This window comes from Antechinus flavipes, chromosome 3, assembly GCF_016432865.1.
Source record: "Antechinus flavipes isolate AdamAnt ecotype Samford, QLD, Australia chromosome 3, AdamAnt_v2, whole genome shotgun sequence".
Classification (NCBI taxonomy): domain Eukaryota; kingdom Metazoa; phylum Chordata; class Mammalia; order Dasyuromorphia; family Dasyuridae; genus Antechinus; species Antechinus flavipes.
Window position 1 is genome coordinate 371,129,147 of NC_067400.1, and position 13,113 is coordinate 371,142,259.

Below are 13,113 nucleotides of genomic sequence, written 5' to 3' on the forward strand. Positions count from 1 at the left end.
GCTCAAAAAGTTATCAAACTATGCATACCCTTTGACCCAGCAATGTTTCTACTGGGGCTATATCCCAAAGAGATCTTAAAGGAGGGAAAGGGACCCATATGTGCAAAAAGGGGCTATTTGTGGCAGCCCTTTTTGCAGTGGCAAGAAATTGGAAATGGATTGGATGCTCATCAGTTGGAGAATGGCTGAATAAGTTATGATATGTTATTGTTCTGTAAGAAACGATCAGGAAAATTATTTTAAAGAGGCCTGGAGAGACTTACATGAAGTGATGCTAAGTGAAATGAGCATAACCAGGAGATCATAGCTCACAACAGCATCACTATTATATGACAACCAATTCTAATGAACATGACTCTTTCCAATAATGAGATGATTGATCTTGTGATGAAGAGAGCCATCTGAACCCTGAGAGAGGACTGTAGGAACTGAATATGAATCACAACATTCTCACTCTTTTTGTTGTTGTTTGCTTGCATTTTGTTTTCTTATTCATTTACTTTTTTTGGATTTGATTTCTCTTGTGCAGCAAGAGAATTGTATAAATATGTTTATATAAATTGGATTTAACATATATTTTATCATGTCTATCATATATTGAATTGCTTGCCATCTTGGGGAGAGGGTGAGGAAAGGAAGGAGAAAATCTGAAACAAAAGACTATGCAAGAGTCAATGTTGTCAAATTATCCGTGCATATGTTTTGAAAATAAAAAAAAAAAGCTTTATAAAATTTACTGATTTATAGAGCTGTTTAGGGTATTATTAAGTGACTTGTTCAGAATCACTAAGAGTCAGGGGCAGGATTTGCATCTAAATCTTCCTCATCCTGATTAACTCTCTATCCACTCTACCTTGCTTCATCTTAATGAATATTTATTGAATATATGTTTTTAGGTGATTATTAGCCACAAATCTGCAGTAATTACTTTTTTCCACATGAAAGTTCTGTGAAAACTATTCTTTATTATAAAGATAATAATATTGTACAAGTTCAAAAAATTCATGATGAAAAATTATGATGGAATCATAGCATATGATCCACATTTGACTGATCACTTTCTCAAAGGAATAGTTATGATACAAGATGGATATAACAGATCTACAGTCTCTGTGTGCTCATGCACATCTATATATGTTTGTGCCCTAGAAAAGAGCAACTCAATATAAACATTTTCTTTCCCACCACTGAAACATACACACAATTCCTAAAGTAATTTGGTTCAAGGGTCAAAATCATAAGGAATTACTAAGTCATTTAATAATAATAGTTAAGTCTACAATCTTGACTTATTTAAGTGACTTGTAAAATGCAGAGATCTCTGCTAGAATCAATATTCCCTCAAGAAATAACAATGTAGAATCCTATAGTTTTTGGATTATTCTCACACAGGTTTTTTGTTTGTTTTTCTTTCATTCACTGTTCAACCTTTCTTTAAGATGCATTGCATGCTATGAGCTTGGGTGCTGATATAAATAGAGAGGAAAGCTGTAATAATGTATTTCAGTTAGGAAGAGGCACTTGAAAGAAATTGGTTTTGCTATACACATGATGTGAAATAATCAATAGTGGTTTAGTCTGACAAGCACTGTCAATATCCATTGTCACAGTTCAAAAAGTCGTTAATGGATAGTTCTTCAAAAACTAATGTTTCAACACATGTTAAAATTCCTGAAGTTTACTGTACCTGGGAGGAATTAATCATATGTGAATCCTTGGGATTGGATACAAATTTTCATTAGTTTACCACAAATTTTTATATGACCACAGGGAGATCACTTTAATCTCTGTGAGCCTCAATTTCTCATCTGTGAAATGGGAACAATAACATTCACACTACCTGCCTGACAGAACTGTTATGAGGGAAATAATTCAGAAATCTTGAAGAGCTACATAAATTGAGTCATTATTGCCATCTTATTACTCCATTTCTAATATTGGAACCACATAGACAGACTACCCTTCTATCTGCTTATCCCCATTAATAATCATAATCTTCACAATCCCACTGATTATGAAGATCAGAAACTAGCAACTTCTGGCCACAACATAATGCTCAATATGAGCTCAAACTTAATTCTGGAGGGCCAAGCTCAGCACTCTGCAGCTTTGACTGATATTCTAGTGTGTCCAGAGCTATCTCTTCTCTTCTTGACTCATGACTCACTACTATAACCTCTGGCAATTCATTTTGCACTCAGGACCATAATGACTACCTTCTTATAAGGGATGTTTTCAGCAACAGGGAGTTCAGGAGGTTAGGTGATTTAAGATCTTAGAAAGAAAGTGCTTCACTATGGCACTTTGCTGCTCTTATTTGTGCTTTTCACATTCAAATAACCACTTTGACAGTTTTATGGCTCAAATATGGGGTTTGGGTGATCAGATTGGCCAGAAACCCTTAAAGAAACTGATCTTACAGTTCAAAGGAATTGATGGACTGCTTTTTGTTTATTTTATTTTATTTTCTTAGGCCACATGAGTTTCATCTTCTCTTATTTCTTTTAAAATATTAATTTTATCAACAATTAAATACTGCTCAAACTAGTTCTGCCCTTGAGTCATTTTCCTCTCCTCGTTCTAATTTTCTGTGGGGAAAAATTATAGATATAATCAAGAAGATTCATGACTGTACTAAGTGCTAGAAATTTTAAATGATTTAAAACAACAACAAAGGTACCATATGCCCCTCCCTTCCATGCCAATTGGTAATGCAGGATCTTTAACACAAATCTACACTGTCATATATCAAATGAGATAATGTACAAGAAGATTTTTATAATCAAAAATCACTATAAATATAACATTATAATATAAACATGTATAAGGTAGACATCATAATTATAGAGGGGTTACTATAATGCACAAAAGATTCCAAGAGGACCTAAGTATGTGACATTGGACAAATTATATACCTTCTCAGGGCCTTAGTTTCTTTATTTACAAAATGAGAAGGAATAAATATTACTTATTGTGTTAAAAACAAAAAGAAGGGGCAAACGAATGGAATAGATGACCTCTCAGATCCCTTCTAGTCTATACATGTGGTCTATACAAATGAGTTCCATAGATATAAATAAGTTCTTATTATCAGTATTATTTATAGATTGTTTCTATATAAAGAGATATATAAAAAAGCTCAACTTAAAGGTCAAGGTTCTGTGCAGTCTAAACCTCAGTAAACATCATCTGATCTCCATAGATTAGAAGTGAAGAAATGGAAAATTCAACAATAGAATTAATTTTTTCATTTACATGTTAAAACCCTCTCTTTAAAACAAGTTATATGCAGGCTTCCTGCAATGAGGTTTTATGTCACATTACCCATTCTTTTTTTCCTTCTTTTTTTGCTCATGTTAAAGGCTTCTCTCCAAATTTATCTCTGACATTCTTTTGATTTGATTTTGCTACAGTCTGTTTTGCATAATCAAGAGTTCATCCCAATATATAATATATAATCTTTGATACACGGACAGTATAATTTCTATCTTAATCTGGATTGGTGCCCTGTGGTTTTCAGTCATTTAGCTTTTGAAAATCCGCTGCCACTTTTGCTCAGTACCTATTTTATTAGCAAATCTATCAATGCTGTGAACAGCTCTAAGTGACAAAGTTTCACTGACACTATATGAAGAAAGAAGATGCTAGACATTCAATATCATGTCAATAGAAAGAGGTCTTAATGATCTAACTCCTTACACTTATTTTATTTGTTTTTTTACAATGTACTGCAACTAGATATGGTGAAGGAAAACATTATGCCCCTATGTGTAAAAAGATCATAAAAAGAGCATACCAGAAGTATTTTTATGTATATTATAGAGCTCTTTACTTTGTCTTTGTTTTTCTAAAAGTTTAATAATCCCTTTTCCCTTTGATCTAAGAAATATGTTAAATGTAGTTCACTAATTCACTTAACTACAGTGGAGGAATAGCTAGTGTTACTTTTTGTCATTGTTATTGAAGCTATATTGTTATTGAAGATAGATTGGACTATTCAGTGTTCCCTAGACATTATAATATGGAGTAAGCAATGGAACCCAAAAGATCGGATTCAATTTCTATCATAGAGAAGGAAGGAACAGTTATCCATGGACTTCAGTATTCTCCATATATTTCTTTCATTAGTATAAAATATTTTGAATATTGCAGGCTTTCAGGGGAATCTTTCCGTTATTAGCCATTGTTTCATGAAAGCGAAAAGCTACAAACCCATTACACAATTTAATGCAAACTTTTTAAAATTAAATAGTATTTTCCCCCAGTTAACATGTCAAGATTTTTATAATGCATTAAGTTTCAAATGTTTCTTTTTTTTCACATTTCCTTTCTCCTTCCCCTCTACTTTTCTGAAAATGATATTTTCTTATATAGTTTATATATATATGATATTATGTAAAACATATTTCCATATTAGTCACAGTTGTGAAATAATAAACTGATCAAAAGGAAATAAAATATATGAAAAAATAAAATAAATGAAAGATATACTTCAATCTGAATTCCAAATTTATCAATTCTTTATCTGGTTATTCTTGAATACTTGTAGTTGGCTTGGATCTTTATATTGCTCTGAAGAACTGAATCAATCATAATTGATCACCATACAATGTTGCTGATCTTGCTTCTGCTCATTTCACTTTGCATCAGTTTATACAAATCTTTCTAGTTTTTCTGAAATCTGCCTGCTCATTTCTTGTTGCACAATAATATTCCATTACATTAATTTGCCGTAGCTTGTTCAGCCATTTCCCAATTGATGGGCATCCCCTCAGTTTTTAATATTTTGCACTACAAAAAGAGCTGCTATAAATGTCTTTGTACATTTATGCCATTTTCCCTTTTCTGATCTTTTTAGGATACAGACATAATAGTGGGTATTGTTGGGTTAAAGGGTATACATAGTTTGGTTGTCCTTTAACGTAGTTCCAAATAGCTCTACAGAATAGTTGAATCAGTTCACAACTCCACCAATAGAGCATTTGTGTCATAATTTTTCCACATCCTCTCCAATATTTATCACTGTCCTTTTTTGGTCATAATGGTCAATTTAATTGGTGTGAGGTGGTGTCTCAGAATTGTTTTAAATTATATTTCTCTTATCAAAAGTAATTTAGACTACTTCTTCATATGTCTATAGATAGCTTTGATTTCTTCAACTGAAAATTATCTGTTCATTTCCTTTGACCATTCATCAATTGCAGAATGGCATACATTCTTATAAATTTAACTCATTTCTCAATTAAAAATTATATTAGAAATTAAGACTTTATCAAAAAATACCAGATGTAGAAATTGTTTCCAATCTTTCTGTTTTCTTTCTAATCTCAGTTATGATTGTTTTGTTTATATTAAAGCTTTTTAATTTACTATAATCAAAATTATCTATTTTGACTTTTATAATGCTCTCTGATTCTTGTTTGATCATGAATTTCAATGCATATTTTTAGAACATCACCAGTTTTTTATAACAATATTAGCATATGAAATGATGAACAATACATCACAATGTGTCTATGGGAACAGAAGAATACAATCTAACCCTGACTGGGATATTTCCTGAGTTACTGTATTTCTCATGAAATATTGGCATATTTCTTAACAAAATAGAAAATTAGGACATCTTATCATAGATGATATAGAAAATCTGAATCTTCTGCCTAATAATTTTTCATAATATATTTTTCCTGCCTTAATAATGAAGACATGGCATGAGGACGGACTTTGACCTCACAAGCAAAGAAAAATGTACTCTAAATAATCATTTGAATCATAGAAATATAGAAATAAGGTTGAAAGTGACCTTGAACGTCATTTAAAACAACCTCTTCATTTTACAAATGAAAAAATTAAGGCCCAAAGCATTTAAATTTCTTCTCTTATACTATGATGGCTTTCATGATGAATGTCAGAATAAGTAACTATACTCAAAGCCACTATTCTAAACATATGAAATTTTCTAACCTGAATTTTATTGCTAAATGTTCTAAACTCCTCATTTTTTTCTGGCACAAAGAGAAGCAACGATATATATATATATATATAATATATATATATGAAATACTTTTTTGAAAATATAATAGCTTATTTGTATATTAATAATACTTCAAGATGAAAATTACTTGATTAAAATAAGTTATAGCAATTAAAATATCCATAAAGTGCCTTTTAATTTTTGTCAAAGTTAACAGAATCTTATGAAGATAAAATTATATTCTTGGTCTATAAATGGAGAAAATATTATTTTTCCCAAAAAAGTATGTGGGGAAAGTCACAATTAATGATACAGTAATTTGATCTAAATATGTCTTTTCAGCCTGCCCATTATGATACAGTACTTTATGTGCAAAATGAGTAATTTGTGAAGCTCTCACCCTTCACTCTAGCTAAGTCTTGCTACTCAAAACAAATCAATATTTTTTTAGTGTGACAAATAAAAATATTGTGATCCCTTTATCAGGTTGTATGACTTCACAAAGGATAACCAGATTTCTATAGAAAGACCCAGGAAATGGATTTTAACTCAATATGAGGAGGAACATTCTAATGATTAGTGATATTCCAAAATAAAATGTTATCTTGAAAATTAATGAGTTCCTTTTTATTATTCATACTGAGTTTCCATACTTAGCTGGCAGTATTCTCTAGATGGTATTCTTTGGATATAAAATTTGACTAGATAACCTTATCCAACTCATTATACAATTCTATGTATTGAACATTTGTTACTTTTTCATTTGCTTTTTGTTAAGATGTACTCATTTGCCTATGATATGAGAAAACATTTAGAAGTAATTTGGTAGAATGGACAGAGAAAACATTGGTCTTGAAGTCAGCAAGACCTGTGTTCAAGTCTCCCCTCTAATACCTACTTATTGTGTGACCCTAGACAAGTCATTTAATTTCTTAGTGATATAGGCAATTAAGACCATAAGCTTCAGACCTGCATTGTAAAGGGGATTTTTATAACTAAGAATTCCTTATATCTGTGAAATCACAAGTCAATTCTTTATTCCTACATGAAATTATAAGAAGGTAATTTAGAATAGAAGGGGGAAAGTAGAATGGAGAATGAGGATAAGATTTACACAGTTTAATTGCACAATGCATTTTGTAACATATTTTAGGATCTCCAAAGGCTAAAATCAATCAATCAAGAAAAGCATTTATTAAGCACTTTATTCATTCCCAGAACTATGCAAAGTGAAAAGGATAAAGAACAAAATAAAACCATTTCTGCTTTTAAGAAGGTTGCAAAGTATTTGGGGTATGGGGAGAAAAGTACAATATCACTTTATTAAAGATAGTGGTATAGTGGTTAGATGCTAAATTTGATTCCGAAAGACCAGGGTTCAAATTCTATTTTAGATATTTACTAACTTTTTGATCCTGGGAAAATCATTTAATGTTTTGGGGTTTTAATTTCCTCATCTGAGTAAAGGAGCTAGAGCTGATGATACCTAAAGTCTTTTCTAGTTCTGAATCTACCATCTTGTTTTGCTATTTAGTTCACAATCTCCTAGCTTTTGACATTTTACATTAATAAGAACATTACAGTACTAAATTCCAACATTGTCCTGGTTTCCCTTTTTTTTTCTTTTGAGTACTTGGGGGCTCAGTTAACCAGGCAGTCAGCTTATACTTGCTTTGAATTTAACATAAATTAGTCTTTGTGTGTAGCCTAAAAAATAAGTGGGGCCAAGTAGCCTCGAAAGCTTTTGTTTATAATCATAGTTCTAAAGGGTAATGATTCTGTTTTCCTTTGGTAACATCATTGAAACATTAGCTCTCTCAGCATTTCCAAATAAAAAAACATGTAATTGTAACATGGGAATACCGCGAGAACAGCGGCTTGGCAAGAAAAAGAGATATTTCAAAATATGGTCCCAGCAAGAGGAGTTCTGGCAGATGCTCAATTCTGGATCATATTATCCAAACCCTTGGATCTCTGGAAAGCTCGAGTTTTTCTTGGGTCTTCTATACATGCTTAAACAAATGGATAGTGGAAATCCATCAAAACTGCCTTTGCTGCCATTTTTCTCTTTGCTTTTTAAAGGCTGTCTTTAAATATGCTGAGATGGCCCATTACAATAACTCTCTGAACCTCTAGAAGTAGTTTAACACCATAATTGCTGTTCCAGGTATAAAAACAATTTCAAGGTTAGGCTTACACCAAGTCTCCTATGTAGTGATATTTATTGAAGATCAAATCAAAGATCACATGATTTTAACCATCCTCTAGTGTGAACAGCTTTAGCATCAATTAAATCTTTCAACCAGTTTAGTATTTTACTCAAAGCAAATGCCCGGGTGTACATTATTATCAATTACAGCTCAGGTTGTATTTTGCTTTTGGAAAATCTTAGAACTTGAGAAATCATAAATGTATAAGCAATTGTTCAGATCCTAAGAAAAATAAATAGCTATCAATAGAAAAAGGAAAAAGGAGACTCAGAATGAAAACAAACCAAAAAGCAAAAATTCTGTGAAGCCCAGGAAATTAATCACAATTCTGAGTTACTTTTCCTAGACTTTGCAATATGTAGAATTATGAACATTTACTCTATTTCTTCTTTAATCTGGGCTAAATACTTTGGAATTTAAACCTGTGCTTCTTAGGGTACTTTTAATTTTGAATGAAAGATTTAAAACAGGAATAGAAGCAACATAGTCACAGGCTTAGAATAAATCCCTGAAGTGAAGGATGCTTCACCCTCAGAAAGTTGCAAATCTGAGGGGAAAGAAAAGGCTGAATTCTATTTTTCATAAATGATGGATTATTGTACCATGCTGTGTATTTTCCAGTAAAGTGTCCTTTTATTTGTGTTATGTGATTACAAGTTTCTAAAAGTATGTGTGGGGTCATGTTAGTGCTGTGGGAAAATGGAACTGTGTGCTGTTAAAATCAGTAGTGAAATCAGAAGCAAACTATGTACTGATTATCATAGGCATGTGTTTAAATTGTACTTTCCTTAATTGGCTATGTTATATTTACTTAAAATGAACAATTTGGCAAGTTTTTCTCCCCTGACAACAGAAAAGCATAAACTGTTTTATAAGTTTGGCTGTTAAAATGAGATTTGTAAACCACAATATTCCAGGACTTTTGCTGTTATTTAAAGGGACCCTGTAACTAACCAGTGTTTTGTAATTGAGGACTTCTTTGCTTTCTTTAATTTTTTCCTAACCCTCTCAAGCTCCTCAGTTAATAAAAAAGTAGGTTCTACTTAAAAGTCAATTTTTAGCTTTAATTTTCCTCATGTATTCTTTTTTAAAGTAAAGTTAAATGATACCTAAGGCCTTAAAATTTGACTTGTCACACTTGAATATTTTCTAATGACATCAAAAACTGATAACTGACTTCAAAATCTGTCTTCTAAAGTCACTAGTAAAGGCAATTTTGGTGAGTTTATTATGATATAATGGAAAGAGATTTAGAGAACTGTCAGTGAAACTTGTTTCATCTTCTCAGCAGAGGTGGTAGACTTGGGGTGCTGAATGAAATATATTTCTTAATTCAACAAGGGGTGGTTCCATGTTGTTGAAAAAGAGGACTGTTTGGTAGTTATCCTTAAGTGAATATTCCAATAAGAAGCTTCAGTACAATATTTAGTGTTTTTTTTTTTTTTTAAAGTAGGAAATACACACACATATGGCATAATCTCAAGGCCATTGTTACCACTCTGGTTATTGTCCTCTAAATCAAGTCAAGTCAACAAACATTCAAAATAGGCTTGCAGTGGCGGGGAGGGGGCAGTAAAGAGGGGACAGACCAGAGGGAAAGATGTGTTTGGCAAAGCTAAGTACATAGTGGATAAAGTGCCAGGCCTAGAGTTAGGAAGACTCATCATCCTGAGTTCAAATATAGGCTCAGACACTTACTAGCTGTGTGAGCTGGAGAAGGAAATGGCAAACTACTCTAGTATTTTTGCCAAAAAAATCCCAAATCAGGTCATGAAGACACTGAACAACAACAAAGCACCAGGCACAGTGCTAAGTGCTGGGAATACAAAAAAAGGCCAAAAAGCAAACAAACAACCACCAAAAAGAAAAAAAAAATCTCTCTGGTCTCAGAGAGTTCACAGTGTAATGGAAAAGCTAGCATGTAAACAATTATGTACAAATAAGATATAACCTGAGTAAATTGGACAAAATCTTAGGGGGAAAGCACTAAGATGAAAGAGAACTGAGAAAGGTTTCTTGAAAAGGGTGAGACTCTTGTCTAAAATTTGAAGGAAACCAGAGAAGTCAGGAAGCACAAATGAGGGGAGAAGAGATTTCCAGGAATTGGGGATGGTCAGTGAAAATGCCCAGAGTTGGGAAATAGAGGCTTGTGTGTGTGTTTCTTTACATGTGTCACCCAGAACTGAATGGAATACTTGAAATGAAGTCTAAGACAGCCCTATTTGATGCAGCTTGAAATGGTCCTACTTGAAGCAGCCTAAGATCATATTAATTTGGGGAATGTCATAGTCTGCTAACCTGATGATTCTTAAGAGTTAAGATTTTGAAGTTGGAGTTTGTGACTTGTAAGTAATAAATCAAATCAACAATCATTTATTAAACTCTTACTATGTGCCAGGCACCAGGGATAAAAAGTAAGGCAAGCTGAGTAGAATTAATAGCAATTTTGTAATGATGATCAACTGTAAAAGACCTGACTACTTTGATCAATGTAATGATCCAAGACATTTCCAAAGGACCCATGATTAAAAAATGCTATCGACCTCTAGAAAGAGGACTGATGAACTCTGAGTGCAAATTAAAGTATCATTTTCTCACTTTTTCCCCTTTCTTTTTAAAAATGTGGCTAATATGGAAATAGTTTGCATAATTTCACATGTATAATTGATATCATTTTGCTTGCCTTTTCAGCAGGTAAGGGAGAGAATGGGAAAGAGGGAGAGACTATGGGACTCAAAATTTAATAAGAAGAGATATTTAAAATAAATAATTATTATTTAAAGGTTAAAAAAAATAAGGCAAAGACAATCCCTGCCCTCAGGAAGTTTGCCCCAATTTGAAGACAATTTATTAACACTTCAGTAACTACTTTCTAGCCAACCAGACTGTAAACTATCTTGCTTTTGTTCATATTACAATATCCTCCCTCCCCTTTTCCTTGATAGATTCCACTTATCTTTTTAAAAAAACTCACATATTACTTTCTCCATTTGAGCTCTCCCTGATCTCTTTGTCTATAACAATTTTCTTTCTCAGACTTTAAAAAGCAATTTGTTTTTGCTTTTCTTTAATATGTACAACAGGTAATATATTGTCTTTAATAGATATTTGTGTTTATATGTTACTCCTCTAATAAACAGTAATCTTTGTGAAGGCAGGGGCTCTGTTTTATCTAAATTTTTTATCTTCCCCAGCTCTATCCCTAGTTCAGAACTCGTCATTTAGTAAATGCTTAGGAAATAATTGTTCAATGTAAGAAGAAAAGAATGATTGCAATACTTATTATGTATAGAGCTTTTTGCTAGTATGCTAGACTTTTCACTACATATGAAAGCCTAAAAAAATAGAATACTTGGAAATGTATAACCATTTTCCTTTGGAAATCAGTGCACCTTACACACGTTTCTCACATGTAGAGCCAGATGGTGCTATTGAAAACAATATAACACACATATCTATCTCCCTAATTAAGAATCTTATCACCATAGTATCTAAGGGTTCCAAAGAGATATGACTAGATACATAATTATTTTTATAATGTAACATTTACATTGCTTTCTGTATTTGCAAAGTTCTTTCCAAATCACATAATTTTTACTTCTTATTAGAAACAAGAAAAGAATGTTTTTTTTTTTTTTTGTATCTCTATTTCTTTGTTTTGTTTTCATGGAAAATGGCAAGGTTTTGGGAGTGGAGACTAATAATAGCATATGTTAACATTAATGACCTTTTTTTTTTTTAAAAAAGATGTCTATTTCATGGTATATAATCTCAGTGGTAGAACTGAAGTAAATCTTATCACAAGACTGACTTTCTTAATAACGATATGATCTTCTTTTCACCCAAAAACAGCCAAATTTTTATTCAAAGAATATAACATATATAACATTTGAACCAATTGATGGCCCAAGTGATGTGGCTGTTGACTCCAACTTTTAATTTGTTGCAAATTACAGTAGCTGAAATAATTATATGATTTGACCCAAATTAAGAGCATGTTCATGTGTGCCCAAGCATAACCCAGAAGAAGCTTTTCTTTTTTCTTGTCTCTTTTTTGAAAAAAAACAATTCCCTCCTTCCTGAATTCTTATCATACAACTAAGAAGATAATTGTTCGGTTACTGACTTAAAATCCCAACTAATTTATGTATGATCTTGACATTGAGAAAAATGGCTGGATAGAAAATCATAAAGGTAGAATGCGCCATAATGGAGAGTTGTTTTGATCAGTCATGAGCTTGGGCAAAAATCCTTTCAATTTTCTATTGAGTTTAAATAAAACTCAAACTATATTATTTTTTTAATTAAATTTTATTTTTTCCATTAACAAAATTTTATTTTCTCTTCTGACTAAAAAAAAGATAAATAAAACCTTTGTAACAATTATTAAAGCAAAGCAAATTCCTACACTGGTCACATGGGAACATTATAATTGGGAAGGGGGGAAATTCTCAATGCAAACCTGAATTCTCTTTCAGAAGGTAGTTAAGATATTTCATCACAGATCCTCTTTGCATTGGTTAAATTCTTAATTTTTTAAAAGTTTATATTTACAATTTAGTTACAGAATAAATTGTTCTACTATTCTAATTTCCCAGAAACATTGCTTTTGGTAATTTACTATGATATAATAATATTCTATTATATTTATATATCATAATTTGATTAGCATTTGTCCAATCAATAGACAGGTGGCGTTTTTTCTAGTTCTTTGCCACCACAAAAAAAGATCTTCTATCCCTATTTCTGCACATGTTTCCTTTTTCTCTAAATTATTCTGAATTCAATGTTTCATTAGCCTTGGTACTTGCATGAGTATTGAGGCTTCTTAGAGATAAATAAATCATATTAAAATCTCATGTCTCTGGAGGAAACTGGAGGAAACTCTGATTGGAAATATTCTCCAAAGGTTATTTCTATTGAAAAGCT

The 13,113-nt window shown here is 31.9% G+C and overlaps 1 protein-coding gene across 1 annotated transcript in view; it reads left to right on the plus strand.

The window, feature by feature from the left end:
* Nucleotides 1-13,113, plus strand: part of ARHGAP15 (Rho GTPase activating protein 15) — an 844,282-nt gene that overhangs the window by 452,236 nt on the left and 378,933 nt on the right. The gene's annotated exons all lie outside the window — the stretch shown is intronic.